At 65.2% G+C, this 18,229-nt stretch overlaps 1 protein-coding gene across 2 annotated transcripts in view; it reads right to left on the minus strand.

The window, feature by feature from the left end:
- SRRM3 (serine/arginine repetitive matrix 3) overlaps positions 1–8,497 on the minus strand; it is a 36,856-nt gene extending 28,359 nt beyond the window's left edge. Inside the window, exon 1 of one of the 2 annotated variants that reach the window (XM_068910278.1) lies at positions 8,467–8,497. The gene's annotated coding sequence lies outside the window, so the exon portion shown is untranslated. Of the gene's footprint in view, positions 1–7,763; positions 7,819–8,466 lie in introns of those variants that run through there. The other variant, XM_068910279.1, reaches the window with a different exon arrangement.
- Positions 8,498–18,229: the final 9,732 nt, after the last annotated feature.

An 18,229-nucleotide genomic window follows, 5' to 3' on the forward strand; every position in this document is an offset into this window, starting at 1 on the left:
GGTGGGCCATCAGACGCTTCAAAGCTTTTATCTCAGGGGACCAAAGCAAATCCCGTGCGCTTAAGGGTACCTCCGAGAGCCCGATTCTGTGGGGCAAACGCAAACGACTGGCGCTGGGATCAATGCCACCGCACGGGGAAAAAGCAACGCAGGGAAAAATGGGAGCGAGGCCCCATTAAATAGCCGGAGCCGCTAAATACATCGCTCACATGAGTTCGGAGGGGACGGGCAAGGCTGGGCCAGCTCTGCTGCGCGACAGGGCCACGAGCCGACGCCGGGCCATTTTGGGAGGGGGCTCAGGGCCGCATCAGCCCGAGCAAACCCCACGCGCTGCGGGGTCCAGCCCCGCCAGGGCCCGACCTGCTCCAGCCCGCTCTCACCTGCCCCCGGGATGGGGACAAACCTCCAGGCTCGCCGCCCTGCGGGGAGTCACCTCTACGTCCGCGTGTCCCCCCCCCCCCACGCCAGAGCGGGGCCGGACCCTGCCCGCACGGCACCCAGCGCACGCTGCGGCTGAGCGGGTGACCACCGCGCCGGCCCGGAGCCAAAGCCCGTCTCGCCGCCTGCCTCGTCTCCGGCGCCGGCCGCAGGATGCTCGGGGAAGAGCGGGAGCCACGGAGCGAGGACGAAGCGATCTGCCTGCTGCCACGCTCTCCCCGCTCCCGGCCGGGGATTACATGCAGAGCCTCGTGTTCGGCAGCCCAGCCCTCGCCTCCCGCGCCGGTTCGGCTCGCTCCGGAGCGAGCTCCGCGTTGGGGCCTCGCAGGCGCGCCACGAGAGGCGGCCTTCGCCCCGCCGCGGGGACACGGCGCGGACCCCCGGCAGCCGCCGCGGGGAGCCTTTCGCACCGCGCTCCGGGCCGCGGTGACACCTCCAGCCAGCCCGCGATCTTCCTGCGCTATTAAAGCCTATCGATTCTCATGGCTGAAACGCACGGAAATCGGCACGGTTACAGCAGGATTTGGTACGGAAATGTCACCTCCCGGCTGATACGTGTTTATTCAGGCATGCACACGGCCGGGCGCTCGCCCGCGCCCCAGCCCGGGCCCTCTGCGGACGCACCGGGGCGGGCAGGGCTGCAGGACGCCGGCCCGGGAGCGCGGGTCGCCTGGGCGAGGGTTAGAGGACCTTGCGCTGCTATTTCAGGAGAGAAAAAGCCTCAGGGCGGTGGCAGAGAGAGAGGGACGGGGGTTGAGGGGAGCGTGGCGCGACGGGGACCCCGACCTTGGCGAGCAAAGGGTCTCCCGCCCCGCGGGAACGCCAGCCGGCCCCGGCCGGGAGAGCCGCCGCGGCCCCCGCGGGACGTCCCTGGGTTTCCCGCTGCCACCGGCCGCCCCACGCGCTCATCCGTCTCCCGACAGCTCTGGCTGCCGAGCACGAGGACGGCGGCTGATTGCTTAATTACAAAGCTCATCTTTTTATTTTTCCCCCAGCCGCCGGCGGGACGGGCTGCCCCGCCGCGGGAGGGAGGACGCGATTCGGCTACAGCAGAAGAGCCCCAACGCAGGCTGCCGCCGCAGCCCAGCTGAGAAACCGCCGAAAGCCCTGAATCCCCGGCCTCGCTCCCGCGCAGCGAAGGGGGATTTCTTCTGCCCGACTCTCTCCGTTTCTAGCTCTGTCCCCTCCGAGACGCGCGGTGCCGGGCTAGCGCCGGCCAAGCCCGGGCATCCTCCCCGGGGGCCTTCCCGAGCCGAGGCGTTTCCTGAGGGCATCCGCTCCGCCGGCACCACCGGGGGCTGCCAGGACACAGAACTCCAGCTGAAGCCCCGCGTTTTTGCCCCTTCGCCCAGCCCCAGCATTCGTCTCCGGAGGGTCGGTCCCCCAATGCCTTCCCGGCGCCCGGAGACGCCCCGGGGCCCCGCGGTCCGGGTGGCAGGAGCAGCGGGGCAAGAGGGAGGAAAGGCCGGAGGAGCAAGGGCTTCGGCTGCAGGCGTGCGGCGGCGGCGGACCCCAAAGCGGGCAAGGGGCCGGGGGCGCTGGGAAGTACTCAGCCGCGAGCGATAGCCCCAAAAACAGCTAACAACTGCCATCCTGTCTCTGCAATCCCCGTCCCCCAAAAAGGAGACCCCCCCCCCACCATCGCCGCCAGGGACACCCTGCAGCAGGGTCCTGGGTGAAAACAGCCCGGCCAGCCCCGGGCTCGGGGTCCAGCCCTTCACTTCGGGGTCCGTCCCACACCTCGCTCCCGCCGCTGCCGCCGCCGCTGCGGCCGCGGCCCCGAAACCCTGGCGGGACGCCAGCCCCGGCGAGCAAAGCCAGCCAGCCCCCTTCCCCGAACGCCGCCGCCTCACCCAGCACAGCCACAGCGACGCTTAAATATTTCATTAGCTGCAGTAATTAAGCCACAGAGCAGCAAGCGCTGCCAACCGGCGGCCTCGGGCAGAGGCGCAGGCAGTCGGAGCAAATGGGCCGGGGAGCAGGAGGGTGAAAGGGTGTCTCATCCCACTGGCAGCGGTGGGCTCACCGAAACCTTGGGGGTCCCCGTCCTCGACCTCGCGCGCCGGCTCAGTTAATTCCCGGTGCAGCGGTGCTGCTGCCGGCAGCACCCCCGGCACCTCCGCCTGCTCGCCGGCTCCAAGCTCGCCCACGGCGAGCAGGGCAGAGGCCGTGTCTGCACCCACTCGTGCAACGAGTGTGCCAGGGCTCCGCTTGCAGCCCCCAGGAGCAGAGCGCGCACCGGGCACCCGCCGAGGCCGCCTTGTCCCCTGCCCTCCAGGCCCGGCGACCGGCACCGCGCACCGAAGGGCAGCAGCAACGAGCATCGCTCCCCGAGGAGCGGACAGGCTGCTCGTCGCCCGTTTGGCGAAGGCGGCTGGGAGACGGCAGCCGCCTGCACAGCGCGCCGCGCACAACGCCGGGAAAGGCCTCACAACGTGGAAAACCTAGCCGGAAAATCGATAAGGGCGAGAAGTCCCAGGTCGCTGCTTTTAATCGGCCCAACCAGCTCAGGAGCTGCGTTTCACCGCCGAAAACCTTGAGCCAGACATTCGGGGCAGCAGGACAGGGGTAAAACAGGCTTGAAAAGAGTAGCCGCTTTGGGGCTCATTACATCCCTCTCCTAGCTCCGAGTGGGCAGGAATCAGGTGCACGGGCTTTGCAAAAGGAGCAGCCAAAAGGGACCCGCTCGCCCTCCCGGCGGCCTCTCCGCGCCGGCCCCGGCGAAACTGAGGCCGCCGGCGCCCGCAGACCTGCCACGGACGTTGGCTTGCACAGATTTTTTTTTCAGCCCTTGCTCTAAGCGCTGGACCAAAATACAAATCTGAAAGTTCTCCAATGTAAGGCACGTAAAGAAGATGCGTTTGCACCAACGGAGCACAGCGAGCCCTGCCAGCAGCCCCATGGCACTGCCGGGACCGGCCCAAGCCTGCGTCCGGCCGCCCGGGGATGGAGACGGGGCCGTTCCCACGTCTCGGCCTGTCGCGGCACCCAGCGAGGAGGGGGAGGCACCCAGGGCTCCGGCCTTGCCCCGCCGTTCGTGGCATCCCGGGCGAGCCGCGGGCACCGCGGCCCCGCTGCGCCCCCCCCCCGGGTGCTGCCCATGTCACAGCCCAGCAGCGAGCTGGCTCCGTTTCGGTGCTAGAAGTTGAGGTTTGAGGTCCTTGGCAGAGCCCCAACCTACCAAGCAGCACCCGGACGCCCTGGGGTGCAGGCTGAGGCAGCGAGGGCAGAGCTGAGTGAGGAAACAGGGGTCCAAAGAGGAGCAAAACATAAAAAAAAACAAAAAAAATCATAAGCTAGCCCAAAATTATTTGGGAGCATCTTGTTAGAGCTAATGACGTGGTGCACAGCAGGACACCTGCCCAGGGGCCAGCGCTTGCCATGAGGGCTCACAAACTGGGACACACTGCAGCTTGTGTCTATGTAGCTATATTAGATATTTTTATATATATATAAAAATATATATATATATTCTTTTTAATAGATCCGGAGGCTGGTACAGAAGCTAAACAGTTGCTAAGCAACTGGGCTCCTTCGCGGCTCGGTGCTTTACGGATGGCTGAGCGCAGGGCGAGGGGCCCGGGCAGGAAGGGGACCGTTTCCTCCGGCCGGGTGCTCCCCCCACTCCGGCAGCCCGGGAGGGGACCCAGGCGTCCGGGGCCACCTCCGGCCCGACCCGGGGGCGAGGGGAGCCCTCCCTGCGGCTCCAGACCGAGGACCCCTTGGGGTCTGCGCCCTCCCGACAAGATGTGCCGCAGGGCCGTATTACGCGGCTCCCCAGGACCCGTCCGGCCCCGCGGAGCGCAGGCAGCCCAGGGCCTCGGCGCGCCCCTCTGCGTGCCAGCCGGCGTGGGGGGCCCCAGCTGCCATCCCAAACCCTAAGGCTCCCAGGGCAGAGCTGGGGGACAGCATCGCCCAGCGGCCTCGCGGCCAATGCGGGTCGGAGCCGCAGAGAGGGCGGGAGGGACACCAAGTCTCCGGGTAAAGAACCAAGTCTGTAGCAGCAAAAGTCTCCAACACGTCTTGCATCAAGCCAAGAAACCAACTGTGCTTGGAGAGGGGGAAATGCCAAAATGGGTTGTCTTCCCCTTCCTTCGACATTTTGCTGCTCTGGGCAGGAGTAAAAAGCACGCACATGCACCGCGCAGCCCCCCGCATCAGCCTTTTTTATCCCAGTGCCAAAAGCCCCAGGCAGTCCCGACGGGCACCGCCGCCTGCTCCCGTCCCCGCACGCCGTCGGGGTGCGGGCTCCCGCGGGCGAGGGCACCCTCTCCCCGCTGCGCGCGCGGGGCACCCCGCGGGCATGGCCGAGCCCCCAGCTGAGGAGCCCCTAAGGGGGCTCGGCCAGACCGAGCAAGTTCCTCTAACAACCCCCAGCAGCCCAAGTCGGGAGGAGTGGGGGGGTGGGAAGAATAACAAATTGAAGAGGACAGGAAGGAGCTGGGGATCTGTCAGAGCATCCCCGCTCGCGCAGGGTCACCTTCCGGCTCTCCCGACAGTGACATAATTCCTCGGAGCAACCCGCGCGGCTCAGCGCTCCCATCTGCAGGGGTCACGTCCCGGCACGCGGAGCGAGGAGCCGGCCCCAGAGCCCCCCCCCGCGCCGGCGCTTGCGTAACGGGAGGAGCTATTCCTGGGCTGAGCGGATTATATAAGTTACAGCCACCTGTCGAGACGGAAGAGCAAGGGGGCGGCCGAAAACGCAAGCTCAGAGATGGGAAGGAAGAGGAAGGGCTTTGCGGGACCCCGCGTAGCTCGGCGTGGCCCCGGCCCCACGGCTCACGCCAGCAAACCCCACCGGAGCCGGCCACGCCGGAGCCCGCAGGATGCTCCTTGGCTCGGCAGTGCGGCGGCTCTCGTGGGGCGCGCGCTGCCCTGGCTCTGCTCATCTCTGGCTCCTTGGGTCGGTTGTACCAACGTGTGATGCATCCAGCCAAGCCCGTTTGCTGCTGAATGCGCCCGTCCACATCCTGACCCAGAGGGTCTCCACCGAGACCCCCAGCAGCCCCCCAGCATCAGGCTCTCCGCACGGGGCAGAGCCCAGGGCTCCGCATCCAGCCCCTTCCTACCAATGATGGCCAGAGCTTTACCTACTCAAGGCTTTGGAGAGAAACCAGACCCTAGGATGCCCCAAGTCACCCCAGATCCATCCGTCAGCTGCCCCACGGCTCATCCGGACAGTCCCTGGCCCGGCTGCAGGGTCCTGGGAGCCGCCTCGTGCCAAGGCATTGGTGCCAAGGCTGGCGTTATAGGCAGGGAGGGCAGCAGTGCCCTGCGCTGGTCTAACACTGCTCAGGGGGGTTTCCACCCAGAAACCTTCTCCCTGCCTGCTCCGAGGCCAAGCAGAGCCTCCCGCCACCCAGCCTGCTCCTACCCAGAGCCCAAGAGCAGCTCCTGCCTGGAGAAGCAGTGAGGAGAGACCCGGCTTCACCCCTCTCTGTCGGCCTGTCCTGGGACCCCTGTCCCCTGCCGCGCGCCCGCGGGCAGCCGGAGCTGGCCCCTGCATGCAGGAAGGCGATGGGGACACGCTGGCCAGCCGAGGACATGCAAGCCACAAGGCTCGGCCAGAGCTAGCACAGGAAGGGGCAGCTGGGGATCGCTATTTCCTACAGGGAGGGGACCTGGGAATGGGAAAAGCCCATGTCATGTCCCGGTTCCTAGCGCAGAGTTACTGCATCCCTCTTTGCACCATCCCAAGAACACAGGAGACACAGTCAAAAGCAAGTTTAGAAGTGCCTGATGTCCAGCCGAACACGTGGGACTCCCAGAAAACAAAATAAGCCACCCACAACCAGCCATGCTGGGGTCGGGCAGCGCTTCATTGAGAGTCCCTCGGTGCCGGGGACAGGCAGGGACAAAACCAACCTCCTGCTCCTGGTAGTTCAAGGCAGGGGTCTGGTCGGGGAAGGCAGGACGGGGCTGGGGGAAGGCTGGCACCGAGCGAGCTCGGCCCCTCACCCCAGGAAGCGGGAAGCAAGGCTGGGCCGGAGGGAGCCCCGCGGGACGCAGAGCCGAGCTGGGCACACACTGCCCACGGCTGTCGACAGCAAAGCCGACGCAGCTCAGCGCCCCGGGGGAAAAGCAGCCTGTTCGTTGGCAAAAGCCTCTGCTCGGCACTTCCCAAACAGCCAGCGAGAGCTGAGTGCTCCCCTAAAAGCTGACAAACTTCTGCCTACAAAAGCTCCCGCCTCCCCCCGCCATCTCCCTGCACTATAGTAAATAAACCCTGCCTTGAACCAACCCATTCTCCTTGCAGAGCCGCCACCACCGGGGGAAACCTGGCTGCCTCACGAAGGACCGCGTTGGCGCTGGCGGGCAAGGCGCAGCCCTCCCAGCGGGGCAGCCACCCTCCCAGGGCAGCCACCACGGTCTGCTCTCCCTGGCAGGGGAGGCGAAGCTGCTCCCGGCCTCGAGGCGGAGAAGCAGCATCTCACCGGCCGGTGTCTGCAGCCCGCTTGGGAGCTCCCCCAGGAAGCGTCTCGCATGGCCGAGCTGCCAGGAGGAGCAGGGAGGCGCTCAACGCCAGTACTGCCGCGGGGAGAGGAAAGACGGGGGCAAGGGGGGGCTGGAGGTTCGCACAGGCGTGCACATGTTGGGTTTTGAGGAGGAAAGACAAATGCACGCAAGACGAGCAAGAGCAGCAACACCCCAGCTTTGCTTTGAGCTAGGAAACCTTGGCGGAAAGGAAGGGCAGAGCCGAGCAGGAGCGAGGGGTGCTGTGTGTTTGTACACACAGTGCTAGCAACACCCTCCGCTGTCTGCCACTCGCTCCCCGGGGAGCGGCACATGCAGCGCCTCGGTTCCTCTATTGTTGCTCCTGCCCATAATGAATCCACAGCCCGCGCGGGTCCATGGACCGGCGCAGAGGGATTAGCCGGTATGCGGCCAACTGCTCCCCACTGCTGAAAGTCTTCTGCATTCTCCACCATTAAATTCCAACTCCGGAGAGCCTCAAACACTAATCACCCCCTGCACAGCCCCAAAACAAATCCTCTGCATCAGCAAGAGCATAGACAAGCAAAGCAACCTCCAAGCCAGAGCCAGCCTGCAATTTCCACAGCAAGTGCCTCTCTGCTCCAGAGAGGATGAGCGAAGCAAAGACCACGAACCCCCAAAATCTGCTGTCCCCCTCCCCAGCCTTTGCCCGACCCCTCACCACCAGTTCTCCAAGCCCAGCACGCTGCATGGTGACAAACCTCCCCAACCCGAGGCCGGCCGTGCAAACTGCTCCTGAGGAGTCGAGAAACGGCTGCGCGCCCCCTTCCTCGCCGAGCCCGGCCCCTCTCCTCCGTCCCCCACATAAACCCGTGGCTTGGAAGTCTCACCAGTCAGAGCGGCACGGTTTCCTTCCCGGCGACGGCTGGGGGTTACAACAGCAAGTCAAGCGCCTGGGGCAGCCTTTGCACGGCTTTCCCGGCCACCTCTGCCCTGCGGGGACATGTGCCCCGCACCCCACGCCGCCTCCGCGCCTGCCCGCCGGCAGCCCCCCCGGTCGATGTCTTATTGTCACTCAGCCCTTCCCATCCCCACAGCCTGCAGTGGGAGCTGGAAACCTGCCGTCGCTGGGGACTCCCTCGCTACCCCCTTCCCGGCCCTCGTCTCCCAGCGCCGGCGGCTCTGCCCGAATCCAGGGAGCCGGATGCGGCCGCTCCCGAGCCATCGCCCGGCACCCGGGGGGGAGGGGGGGGATCGCACCCCGGGGCGCCCCGCGCACCCCGAGGAGCCCCCGGCCCTCGCCCATCCGCACCCACCCGGCCAGCCGCGCCTCGCTGCCCTCCCCCGGGGCTGGGACACCGCCGGCCCGGGATACCCCGGCCCCGGACACCCCGGCCCCGGACACCCCCCTCCCCAGGACCCCCCCTCCCCGGGACACCACCGGCACGGGACCCCCCCGCCCCGGGACACCCCCCGCCCCGGGACACCCCCCGCCCCAGTACACCCCCCGCCCCGGTACAACCCCCCGCCCGAGCCCAGGCCGCCCCCGCCGGTGCCGCCCGTGAGCCAGGCCCGGGCCCGGCCGCGCCTCACCTGGCGCCGCCGCTCCCGCTGCCGCCTCGGCCCCGGCCCCGGCCCCGTTCCCGGTCCCGCCCGGCCCCGCTCCCGCTCCCGGTCCCGGCGCGGCGGCGGCGGCGGCGGCTCCGGCCCGGCGCGGCCCCGGCCCCGGCCCCGGCCCCGGCGCGGCCCCTCCCGGCGCGGCCCCTCCTGAAGTGCTGGACAGCTCCGCGCCACCGAGCCGCCCCGGCCGCGCCAGCGCGCCGCCGCCGCGCTCCCAGCGCCGCCTGCCGGGCGGAGGGCGCCGCGCCGGGGCTCCGCCGCGCCCCCCCCCGACCCCAAGGACCCCCCACCCCTCCATCCCCACAGGCTCCGCCAGAGCCCCCTGCCCCCCCAGCACCCCAAAGCCCTCCTGAGCCCCTTTCCTCCACGTCCTCTCGCCCGAGCCCCCCCCCCCAATCCCACCACCCCTCGTACCCCCCCCAGCCCATCCTCAGTACCCTACCACCCCCGTCCCACCCCCCCATCCCAGTCCCGGGTACCCCCCATCCCTACCCCCTGAGAGCCCCCCCAACACAGCACACACACCTCTGCTTCCCCATCCAACCCCAGCACCCCAGGGCTCCCCCGTCCCGTGGTCCCCCCCCACGGGTCCCTCTGCCCCCCTCCTCCCCCCATCCCCCGTACCCCACATCGCCCCCCCGCCGGAGCCCCCATCCCGCAGGGCCCCCCAACCCCCCCACCCTCTGCACCCAGAAGCCCCCACGGCGGCTGACCCGCACAGCCGGGACTCAGGGAAACCAAGGCACAGCCACCTCCAACGCCCCCCCAGGGCTTGGTCCCTCCGGGGCCAAAACCTCTGAGCTTCAACCCAAAACCCGGCCCCACTGCCGCAACCGGGGCTCAAAACGGCCCGGGGACGAGGGCGGGAGAGGGGCTGCCGCAGGCTCCCTGGGGACACGCGGGGCCCCGGCGACCCCCGGGCAGGGGGACGGGACCCCCAGGCCCCACAGCGGGGAGCCAGCCCCGCGGGCGGCCCACGAACCAGCGCCAACGGCCCCCGCCGGCCCCGGCCGCACCGCACGAGACCCCGGAGCAACCACCGGCGCTGGGCGGCGGGGATCCTCGGGGGTCTCGCAGGGTGCCAACGCCGAGGGCGCAGCCTGGCCCCCCGCGGAGATGGGGCGACGCGCTGGCCCAGCCCCAGCTCGCACAGGACCGGAGCTGCTTGCCGGGGCAACGGCACCGCTCCGCTGAGACCTGGCAAACTCATGTCGCTCGGGCATGAGCCCCCCGCCCCACCAAGGTCCCGCCTCGCCACCCGTCCGCCGCCAGCCGCAGATGGAGGGGCTCAAAAAAATGGATGGCAGCTCAGGCGGCACCCGTGGGTGTCGGGAAACGGGGCGGCGTGCAGCCCGGGACATCCCGCGTCCCACCCTTGCCCCCGCCTCGGGGTCAGCTGCTCCCGGCCGCCCCGCGCAGCTCCCCCGGCCCAGCCCGCGCCCCCTCGGGCACCTGCAGCCCCCCGGAAACTATTGCACCTCCAGGCAGAGGCGGGATGAAACCAGCCCGTCGCATCCGCCGCTAGGAAAGGGATTTTGGGGGGGCTTTGTTTTTTTTTTTTAAATTCCCGCCAGGCTGGGAGGAAGCGCTGCTGTCGCGCCGTCCCCGCCGCGGCCCGGGCGCAGCGAAGCCCTCCGGCACCTACCTGCTGGCCTTGAGGCCCCGTCCTGCCCAAACCCTCCCCTCCGCCCCTCGGAGCGCCCCCCACACCTGCACCGAGCGTGACAGGCCTCAGCAGGGAGGTTTCTCCCCTCCGCGGGAGCCGCGGTCCAGGCAGATCCACTGAAAAGCCAACGAAACAGCCCAAAACGGAGAAAGCCCCCCAGGAAAGCACCCGCAAGAGCCTCCTTCCTGGCAGACCAGCCGGCCAGGCGCCAGCTCTGCCAGGAGAAACCCTGCCGGCCCCCAGGTGTCCGGGGCTGCGGCCGCCGGGCTCAGCCAAGCGGGCCGGGGGCGCAGCGGGCTCCGGCCCCAGCACGGCCCCCCGGGCTGGCCTCGCCCCTCCCTGCCACCGGCGGGGGGTCAAAACACCCCTGGCAGCCCCAGCGCCCCCGCCGCCCCCCCAGCAGCCCCAGCAGCCCCAGCAGCCCCAGCAGCCCGTTACCGTGCGGCGAGTTGCGCCAGGTCTCAGCCGCGAGCAGGGGAGCGGGAGGCGCCGGGCGGACAGCGGGCGCAGAGCCCCGCGGACCTTTCGACCCGGCCATCGAAGCGCCAGCAGCCGGCCCGATTTCAGGCTGAGGGGAAGAACAATAAACGAGCGCGGCGAGAGCGCTTCATCCGGCACGCCGCGCAGCGTTTCCGTGAACAAATTCGCTCTCTTTTCTTTTCGGTCTTTTAAGGGCAAAGGAGAGATCCCTCCTCGTCCTCCTCCAGCAGTGCCGCCGGCTCGGTCGGCCGCCCCGAGCGGCCTCGCAGCCCGTCAGAGCCGGCGGCTGCCCCGGCCCGGGGAAACCAGTCCTCCGACCTGTGCCTCAGTTTCCCCCTCTGCAGAAGGGGGCTTGGCCGGCAGGGCTGGGACACCAGGGGCCGCGCGCGGCCGGTCGAGGCTGCCGTCTCCGCCAGTGCACGAGGGCCGGCAGCACCCCCCCCCGCCAAGCCCCCTCCAGGGCCGGGGCAGCATCGGTCCCTTTGCAGCCCAAAATACCGCCGACTCCACCAAAAAACAAGGCACCTGCCCCCCTTTAGCCCCATGCTCAGCTCAGGCCGGAGGAGAGGAAGGAGGCGGCTCCTCCGGCCAGGCGTACAGCGCCGTGCGCAGCGCGCTCCGAGCCGGGAGCTGGCCGGGACGTCTCCGCCTGCTGCCCCCCGCCCCGACTCCGTGCCTCAGTTTCCCCAGGCAGCACCCACCGCAGGAAGCCTGGCGGCATCCCCCAGGGCCAGGGGCCACGGGCACCGTCCTCGCGCCGCGGCTCCCTCCTCCACGCGGCTCCTCGTTTCCCAGCGGCCACTTAACGAAGGTGACGGGATCGCCGCCTGCCGCAGCGCCGCCGGGGCAGGGCAGGATCTCTCTCGCAAGGGGCTGCGGCACGGCGGTGGGGCCGCAGCCAGCCCTGCCGCGTCCTTAATGAACGGGAGCTAAAAATAAAATAAGAGAGGAGCCGGCTCCAAGGGTGTCGCTCGGCGGCGGGTGCTGCCTGGGGAAGAGCTGGTGTCTCCCCGCCGCGGGGGAAGATTAGGGGAGGGAAGCAGGGGCTGGGGCTGCCAGCGGGGCTGGGGGGACGCGGCGGGTCGGGGACCCCTCTGCCAGGATGGTGACACGCTTGGGTCAGTTTTCTAAAGGGTGCTCTGCAAAACCAGCCCGCCAGTGCTGGGGGTTTTACGATTCCTCAGCCCCTTGTGCAGTCACATTTGGCTGCAAGGGCCAAATTAAAATTTGCCGCCCACCCCCCACAGAAGGGCTGACATGAAGTGGGCAGCGTGGACACGGCATAGCATGGGGCCGCCACAACCCTGTGTGTACATGCACGCACACGCACATGCATGCACACGCACATGCACGCACACGCACACACATGCACACGTACATGCATGCACACACATGCACACACATGCACACAGACACACGCGTGCACACGCACACGCATGCACACGCACGCACACGCGTGCACACGCACATGCACCCACACACACGCATGCACCCACACGCGTGCACACGCACACACACGCACACGCACACGCGTGCAGCTCCCGTGTCTTCCCGGGGCGCCTCCCTCTGGGAGCGGCGGGGGCCGGGGCCGGCCGGCCGCGCTCGGCGGCGAGAGGGAGCTCGGCGGGGCCGCTGCCGCCTCGGGGAGACGGCGGGTTGGGGCTGCTCAGGCCGCGGCCGGCGGCTGCAAACCTCGAAGCGGCTGCGCCGGGCCGCCGGGCCATCGCTCCGGCGCCGCCATCCGTGGAAAGGGCGAGGGAGGCCGCGGCGCCCGAGGGGGCAGCCCCGCCGGGACGACCCGCTCCGCGCGGGGTGCCCAAGGCGGCTCCGGGAGGCGGGAGCCGGCCGTGCGGAGCCGAGGCTCGGGGCCAGGCCGCGGGGCGGCCGGCCGGCGCTTCTCCACCAGCCCCAGCAGAACAATAGACCGGAACAATAGGCTGGAATAACAGGCTGGAACAATAGGCGCCGGCCGGCCCTGGCACCCCACGGCCCGGCGTCGGGGCCGGGCTCAGGCTCCCCGGGCCGGCGGCGCCTGTGCAGAGCCGTCGGCGAGCCGGAGCACCGCCGCGTCCCCTGCCAGCCGGCCCGCGGCACCGCTGCGCGCACCGGCCGGACGGCCGAAGGCCTCTTCTTCCATCCGCACCACGTTTCCCGGCGGGAGAAGGAAGCAGCAACCCAAAATCAGGGCAGCCGTCTCCGGCAGCTCCGTCCCGGCTCTCGGCGGCCCGGACGCCCCGTCCCGCGCGGGCTCCCGCGGGCGCCGCAGCCCCGTCCCAGGCAGCGAGACGCCTGCAGACGGACGCCCGTCGGAGAGGGAACCCGAGGCAGCAGCTGACAGGGGAAGGGGCCAGCGCCGGACGCCGGCAAAAGCCCCAAGGGGGGGATGATGGAGGAAGGAAACGGCCGTCGGGGTGAGGAAAAGGAAGAAAACGGCCAGAAAAACGCGCCAGGCAGGCGGAGAGCTGGAGGGGGAGCTGGGCTGGGAGCGCGACGCGAAGGGAAAGATCACGCAGAGAACAAAAGGTGGAGAGAGGCGAAAGGGCCGGGGAGAAGGAGCATTCATTGCAAGAAAACAGACAGACTGAGCGCGCCGCAGCCGGGCCGGGGGGGGGGGGGGGAGCGGAAGGAAATAATCACTTGAAAGAGACTGAGGGTTCGGGAAGGAAAAAAAAAATGCAATAAATAATTAAAGGAGATCAAACAAGGCAGGCGTCAGAGCCGGCCTAATTGCAGAGATTCACACTGAGGTTCACAATCTCCACGAGGTGCCGTGCGAGGAAGGGCGGCTGGAAGCCGGCACCGCCGCAACGCGAGGAGCGTGCTGTTAGCGAGGCAGAAGCAATACGCTGTTGATCAAAGCCCAGCTCTGGCTTTCGTGACGCTCAGCAGCCTCCCGTTAGCCAGGATGGGTTGTAAGGAGAAAGGAAAAGGCAGCAAACGAGGCAAGAGCAAAGGGGAGCGGGGCCGGGGGCTGCAGGCGCTGCCGGCTCCCCCGTGGGAAGGGGAAGGGAGCAGTCGTCCCCCATTCCCGGTCCCGCGGGCTGTTGTCCCTGTCCAGCCTGAAAAAGACCTGCTCCGAGTCCTGCACCGCTGGAAGCCACCCTGGACCTTCACCGAACCCCCCGCGCGTGTTTTCCCTGCTGGGCTCGCGCTGCCTGGGCCGTGACGCGGGTGGATCGGTCCTGGGGCCGCCGAGGCTCCCGGCTGCCCCGAGACCCCCCGCCGGCAGACGCCGGGGAAGGCAAGAGCCGCGGCCAGGCTCGGCCACCGTGCGCTAGCCTCTCCTGGCAGGCAATGCGATCTCGGCCCCTGCAGGAGTCCCTGCATATGAATTGCACGGCGTTATCCAGCCATCTGCTCCGGCAGCCCGGAAAAGAGCAGTCCCTTCGGTGTCCTTTATTAACAGGTTTCCCTGCAAACACAAACAAATCCTCCCGCCTCGCTGCCGCGCTCCAAATCTGCTCGGAGGCGCCCGGCGGAGGGGGAAGGCGAGAGCTCGCAGGCAGTTTGGTAAATCAAGATGAGCGAACGCAAAGGTAGCGGCTTAACGCTGCCCGCGGCCAAGCAGGAGCGAGAGAGGGGAGGGAGAGAAGAGGCCTCCGCGCAGCAGAAACCGCGGACGAGCTGGTTTCCCACCCTCCTGGGGGAGCGCGCGGGGGCCGCCCCGGGAGCGCGCGCTGCCGCAGCGGGGAGCTGCCCGCTCTCCCCTTCCCGCTGGGCCGCTTCCCCCGCGACGGCCGGGGGCCGAGGATGCTCTGCCTAGAGCCGAGCACCCAGCCCACGCTCCTCGGCAGCAGGGTCGTTCTCACGCTCCTGCAGCTAACGAGCCCTTTGCACCCGGGCTACCTCCCTCCTTAAGCCGTGCCCGGTGCCGGCGCGCTCAGCCCGCCGCGTCCCACGGGGAGAGGCGCTGCAAGGCCAAGCGCACGCGGACGCCGGGTCTGGCTGGGTGAACCCAAGAGGTGTTGCCCAAGCCCCGGGAACAAAGCATGAAGCAGCCGAAAGGGGATCAGCGGCAGGAAGGCCGCCGCGGCTCACAAGCGGCAGTACATCGCAGGGAGCAGGGCAGCGGCGCCGCGCAGCCTCCGCCAGCCGCCAAGCAGGCGGTTGCACGCCTGCGTGGGCAGCCGGGAAGCCAGCCAGCTCTGGCAAGGCAGAGGCTGCACCCAAATGTCGCCCTGTAATTGTTTCCCCTTCTCCTAAATATCACCGAAATACCAGCGGTTGTCCCCAGGCTCAGCCAGGCCAGCTGCCTGGGTAAAGCCCTGCCCAACGGCAAGCTGCTGCTGCCATCTCCCGGCTCCCGCAGCCCTGAGCCTGCCGGGAGGAAACAGGCCGGGGTTGGGGTGGGGGGTCACCTCGACAGTAGCAGATGTCCAGACCCGGCCTGGGTTTTGCTGAAGGGTTACGTCTCCTTACAGACTTGGATATTGCACGAGCAGTTATTCCCACGGGGTTGCCCTGAAAGCCCTCCTGCTGCGCGGGCCACCACGGTCTAGGGCTCTGTCGGAGGCCGCGGGCACGATTCTGGCAGGCTTCACACAGGGACGGATGCTGGTACCCCCCCCCCCCGAAGTATAGGACAATTAAACAAACGAGCATGCTGGTGCTCCAGGAAGGGAAAACAGGTTTCCCAGAAATAAGCGTGGAGTTGGAACACCACGCTGCCAGGCCGCACTCAGCTCCTGCGGTCGTTCAGCTTGAAGCGACCCTGGGGTCGAGGCTGATCGCTGCGGAACAGCCTAGCCAGAAGGTTTGCCGTTTGCTTTTCTTCTCTTTTGATCCTCTCTTGTTCTTCATCACGTTGCCTCAGCAGCACGGAAGTGGCAGGTGGGATCAAGTGACCTGACATCTGGCCATCTGGCATATCTTTATTTATTACTCTTAATATGCATCTCCTATGAATCTTAACATCTGCGCTCCAGGCGGAGCTCAGCTGCCTGAAAAGGAGACATCTTCATTTACATAAAAGACGGTGCAGTGGAAAGTGTCAGATGGTTAAAGACCATCTCTAGACAAAAGCCTGCTTAGTAGAAATGGGTGCAAGACACGGCCTTTATTGCTTTCTAAATCTATATGGCTGGAGTGACTGAACCACACAGCAACTAGGGGTGAACTTACCCTCACCGTTCTGAGAGGCCCGGAAAGTTTCTCTGCCTCCATTTCCCTCCTCTCAATCGAGGACATGGGGTCACAGAATACTTTAAGGGTTTTCATTGAAAACAGCTTCTCAGGCAAACTTGGACCTCCTACCCCACTGTAAACGTGGATAAAGCACCTTCTTTCTACGAAAAAAACCCTACATTCTTCCCCCACATCCAGAAGCATTGCGTATGGATGTTCACATTTTCCTCTGGGAGCCAGGCTCTGCAACAGACCGAGGGAAAGGAGGTGATACGCAGCTTTATAAGAAGGGACACCGCCAGTAAGATAAGTCCAATTTCCCCAAATGTCAACTCCCACAAGGCAGCATGCTTTTTGAGGGGAGGGTATCTCGGTTCACATCAGAATTAGTCTACTCTCCAGTGCCTGGAGTGTTATACCAGGTCCTGACATTCCTTAAATCAGGAGATGGAGCAGACCAGAGAAAAGCAGGATGGAAGCAGATCTGAGCTGCGCAGCTTTTTGCCTCCTTTCAGCCCTGTACTGGTCCCAGCGGCCACGTACTCACCTCTGCAGGTGGTCAGAAGCAACGGCTGCCGGCATTAGAGCCGGTGCCGTGACTCAGCAAGGAGGCTATGCCGCAGTACTTCACAGGACATAGGATGAAGGTCATGCGTCTTGTTAGAGACAACACCAGGAAATAACTTCCAGGGCACAGTGTCAGCTTAATTAGGTACACTCAATTAATTCTTGTTTCTCCTATCAGTGAGGAGGGCTGCCACTAGATTCCTTTCTTTCTCTAGGGAATCTGTTTCTCAAGGGAGCAACAGCTAAGTGCAAATTCCCCGTGCAGGACTCACTTGCTCTCTGGGATAAAGACCAGGCTGGTCAGGGACACAAATCCCATACCTCCCAGTGACGATGAGAGCAAGCAGAGGAAGAGACTGGAGTTCAGAAGGGACTGGAGTTCAGAAGGGAGAGAAGGGGTAGGATGATCCCGCACTTACCTATACAAACTGTCTTCAGTCCTCATAGCAATCAAGTTATCTGCTGCAGCGATGTTAGGCCAGGCGGACGGCGTGTTCAGCCAAGCAGAGGACATCTGCACAAGTTAATTTCTCACCTTCAGCCAACATCCTGCTCTTGGCCTCTTTCTCTGCTGCAGGAAGCCTTAAGAGTGTCTCATTTCAGCAAAAGGAGAGCTGACTTCCAGCCAGAGGGAACGGCTGCAACCCTGTTCCAAGCATGAGGCATGGGATTTGGACACAAAACAGGGAAATGCACAGTATCGTATCATAAAGGGGATTTGAAGGAGACCCTGAAGAATCTGCTAGTCAGCAGGTCCTGGGGAGTAATCCTCTTCCCTCCCACCTCAGCTCCACATACTCACACTGTCCCCGGGTCCCTGCTGTAATAAGCAAAGCAGCTTTCTGCTTGTTCCTGCAATTCCCCCACATTCTGCTGGATTTGGACTGCTGACACAAGAAAAAGATGGAATAACCTAAGCCACATCATGAACCTCAAAAAAACAAATAACACCTCAGAAACCTGCTCTGTTTAAAATAGCAAGACTAGAACAAGTGTGTATTATTTCCCTCCTGCTTATGAGGAAAGGCTTTTCAAGCAGCCCAGGGGTTGTCAGAAAGCTGTGTCAGCAGTTTCCTTTAGACCAGCTGCATACCAGGGGACGCATGCTGAGGAGGCTGCCCTCACTGCAGACCACTGGCTCCAGCAGGTGGATAATCATCCTGTTTTAATAATACATGTTGCCTATTTCTGGATACAAAACTGCTCCTGCAAGGACCCCTACATCCAGCAACCTGCTTTTTCATGGAGTCTGCCATGCGCTTTCCCTTTATCCTTCTTTTGAACACAACATTCACCTTGCACTTACTAGGTCTGGACGGACATGCCTTCTCTGGAAGTCCTTCAGCTGCTGTATATTCCCCCCCCCCCCCCCCCAACAATCCTCAATCCATTTTTCCTTGATTATTAATACCATTTAACATCTACTTTGTTCCAAGCCTGCTGAGTAATATGCTGACGCTTCCATTTCATTACTATTTCTATAAAGAAATAAAGCTTTGGTGCACTGAATTTCTGCAGATACACGAGTGACAAGAACTGCTTGCTGGCATCTCTCTCCCCTGCACTTCTAGAGGGCAGAGAAAGAGCCAAGCATTTTATTCTCAGTGCATATTCAACAGCATGACAATCATGCGATCAGAGCAGTTTGGAACGATAAGCTAGATCAACAAGCTATATTTGAACTGTAAACTCCTTCAAAAACTCATAAAAGTTACAATACTAATAAAAAAAAGGGCAAGAGACCAATCAGTACCTATTATCTCTAGGTCTCTTCCTTAGAAGAAGCTTCTACACCAGGTTCTCTTGCTCAAACTAATGCTCCCCTTAATTCAACCAGAGATGCTGGGCTTTGGCATTTCCCTCACCTAATCAAAATACAGTCTGTATTAGAATTCAGCT

Source organism: Struthio camelus, chromosome 16 (genome assembly GCF_040807025.1).
Source record: "Struthio camelus isolate bStrCam1 chromosome 16, bStrCam1.hap1, whole genome shotgun sequence".
In the NCBI taxonomy this organism is placed as follows: domain Eukaryota; kingdom Metazoa; phylum Chordata; class Aves; order Struthioniformes; family Struthionidae; genus Struthio; species Struthio camelus.